Below are 3,811 nucleotides of genomic sequence, written 5' to 3' on the forward strand. Positions count from 1 at the left end.
GGATGAGAACGCCTCGTGGGTCTCATGCTGGAGCTCTGCAGGTAAGACTACTTCGTGGGTCTCAGTTTGGAGCTCTGGAGATGAGGTTGCCACGTTGACCTCTGGTTGGACCTCTGCAGGTGAGACCACCTTATGGGTCTCAGGTTCGAGCTCTGGGAAAGAGGTCGCCACATTGAGACCACATAGTGGGTCTTAGGCAGGAGCTTTGGGGAGGAGGTCACCCAGTTTGCCTGCTCCTAATAGGTGGTGAACGCCATGCCAGGTATATCTATGAGGCAGGCCTTCCCCAAACACTCCTCCAGGTTGGGAGCATACTCTGTACTTTATTAATTTTATTAGGACTAAACTCCTTTATTAATAGTCCCACAAACTGAGTTACATTGTGCAGACCCTTGGAATCTGTACGGGCCAGACACTCTGCCCACTGGCAGGCTTGGCCAATGAGCCGGGAAAGTATGAACCCTAGCCACTGCCTCTGGTCAGGCATGGGGTGCACCAGGCTCAAAAGATGCAATTGGCAATAAAACAAAAAATATTCAAGGTGGCCAAAAAATCTATAATATGGCTCTGCGGGATCCATGGCAACCCATTGAGGAAGCGTGATGGAGTTGAGTCTTGGTAGGGTGTTCCTTATTACCTTGACATGATGTCTCCTCCTTCTTACTGCTTCATCCATGGTGTGGCCTAGTATTCTGTCACAAATTCCACGTAAAGAAGGTTATGTTTCATTACAGTACCTGAAATGGAAGCCAGCCAGGTAAGAATGACTCCCTAATGCAAGGATCAGGCAGAAGGCGTAGTCACAAGGCAGGCAGTGGTCAGATAATCAGGTGAACAGGCAGTACTAGGCTTAGGCAGAAAATCGTAGTCAACAAACAAAACGCAATATCCAAAACCGGGTTAACGAGTATGAACAAGAAGGCTTGGTTCACGACAGAGACGAGGCTGCTGAGCGCTCACTTCACGAGCTAGTAATGCTCTGACCATCACCTAAATACTGTGTGTGTGTGTGTGAGATTGGGTGCAGGTGTCTGTGATCAGAACTCGGGAGAATGTGCGGTGTGCATGTATGGGAAGTATAGTCCTCGTCGGCCATGTTTGTAGTTTGCGTTGCACTCTGGGAATTGTAGTCGCTGCACCCCCCCCCTCCCCCCCAATGGGCTCACTCCGGGAGCCGAGTCCTTTCTAGGCCTACCTCTCCTCCGGGGTCCTGGTTTCGCTGGGTGAGCGGCATAAAAGTCCTTACACAGGCTTGGGTCCTGAATGTCCTGAGATGGGACCCAGCACTGCTCCTGTGGGCCATAGTCCTCCCAGTCAACCAGGTACTCCAACTTACCTCTCCTGCGCCTGGAGTTAAGGATGGTCTTGATGCGGCAGGCTGGTTGGCCGTTTATGTCTAATGGCCCAGGTGGTGAGTCACTTTGCACTGCCGTGGCTAATGGACCCGGGATAACTGGTTTGAGGCGTGAGACATGAAATGATGGGGTGATACGGCTGTGTTTGGGTAACTCTAGTCTGTACGTGACCTCATTGATTTGTTTACTAATTTGGAAGGGTCCGATATACCTGTGGATGAGTTTCTTGCATGGGAATGGCTGCTTCAGGTTCTTAGTGGAGAACCACACTCTGTCACCAGGTTGGTAGTTAAGGTGTTCTCTCTGGTGACGATCTGCCTTTCATTTGGAGGTGCGTGTGGCCTGCAGTAGGTGTTGGTGTGCGTGTTCCCAAACTTGCTCACTCCTGTGGCACCATTCGTTGACTGACGGCGAGTCAGTGGGGTTGGCGTTCCATGGGAATAATGGTGGCTGGTAGCCCAAGATGCACTGGAAGGGGATGAGCTGCATAGGGAGTTTTGAGCATGCTCCGCCCCCCGGGAGGAATCAGCACCAATCCTCCGGGTTCGTGGCACAAAAGGTCCGGAGGAACCTACCCATTTCCTGAGTGGCCTGCTCTACTTGCCCATTAGCCTGTGGGTGGCACCCATCTTCTCCATAAAATTGGCCCAGACTCGGGACGTAAATTGTGGGCTCCGATCACTCACAATATCCTCCGGGATCCCAAAGTACATTTAACACGACATTTTAACCACGACACACACCCCACTACACTTACAATGTACCATGGCATCACAGATAATTTCTTACATGCAATATGGGCATGTCCACCAGTTCAAACATTCTGGTTGTCAGTCATACAAAAACCTTTGGCTATCCTGGCTATCTCCATCCATCTGTCTGCTTGGAGACCTTACACTGATCAACATATCAGCCAAACACAAGGCCAGTTTGCTGATTTCTTTAACCATCACGAAGAAAGCAAGTCAAAGCACTTGCTCAATTAAAATCAGTGGAATAATCTAATAATAGAGTACATATCCATGGCAAAAATCACAGCTCTTCATAAAAGCTGCATGCCGCCCTTTGAGACTGGAAACCATTCCTAAACAATTTCAAACTTAAAACAAATACAGATTGATGCCACGTACATCCCAGTTTTTTTTTCCTTTCTTTTAAATTTTACTCTGCCAAATAATAGGATATTATACTTGTTCAATAATAATAATAATAATAATAATAATAATAATAATAATAATAAGCTTTATTTTATAAAGCGCCTTTAAAAGCAGCTTCACAAAGCGCTGGTCAGAAAATAAGCAGTACACAGAAAAATAAAACATATAAAAGTTAATAAGAACAAAAACAACGTTAATAATAATAATAATTATAAAATAATCATAAAAAAAGACATCAGCAGTCAAATGCAAAGTGTGTCTTGAGTAGAGCTTTAAAAATGCCAAAAGTCTGAGCTTCCCTGTGTTCAGGAGGAAGAGAGTTCCAAAGTGAAGGAGCATAGACAGAAAAAGCCCTGTCACCCATATATTTTAGGCGGGTTTGTGGAACAGTTAACAAATTGCACTGTGAGGAGTGTAGTCTGTGATTTGGGCTGTAAGGGATTAATAAACCAGATAAGTAATGCGGAGCCAAGCCATGTAGTGCCTTGTATGTCAACATCATGATCTTAAAATCAACACGGAACCTGACCATGAGCCAGTGTAAGGACTCCAAAACAGGAGTAATATGTTCACATATCCTGGTTCCTGTCAGGATCCTGGCGGCAGAGTTTTGAACATATTGCAATTTGTTGATTGTGGATTGAGAAACTCCGGCTAAAACGCCGTTGCAATAATCCAGCCGAATGACAACAAATGAGTTTATCAGTTTTTCAGCCACAGAGAAATTTAGCATTGGGTGCAGTCTAGCTATATTTCTGAGGTGAAAAAAGGATGCCTTCACAGTGCTCTGAACAAAAAAATCAAATGTGAGGCTGGTATAAAAAATTACTCCAAGGTTCCTCATTTTACTTTGGGTCTCTAGAATAGAGCCATCAACAAACAGAGACAGTGGAGCAGTTTGCGAATTTGATGACGGGAGCCTATAAGCATGACTTTGGTTTTCCCGCTATTCAGGCATAGAACGTTATTATTCATCCATGTTTTTATCTCAGAAATTCAATCAGAAAGAAAACAAACATCAAGGTTTTCACCAGATTTTGAGTGAATATAGATTTGGGTATCATCAGCATAAAAGTGATAACGGAGGCCAAACGATCACAGCAGATGCCCAAGTGGCGATAGATAAACATTGAAGAGTAGAGGGCCTAAAACTGAACCCTGAGGAACACGAGTGAGCACAGAGCTAGAGTCAGACCAATAGCCACCCATAGAAATAAACTGGGAACGGTCAGTAAAATAGGATTTAAACCAGTTTAAAACTGTCCCAGACACACCAAAAACACTTTGAAGGCAGGTAAG

This window comes from Ictalurus furcatus, chromosome 16 (genome assembly GCF_023375685.1).
Source record: "Ictalurus furcatus strain D&B chromosome 16, Billie_1.0, whole genome shotgun sequence".
NCBI classification, from domain to species: domain Eukaryota; kingdom Metazoa; phylum Chordata; class Actinopteri; order Siluriformes; family Ictaluridae; genus Ictalurus; species Ictalurus furcatus.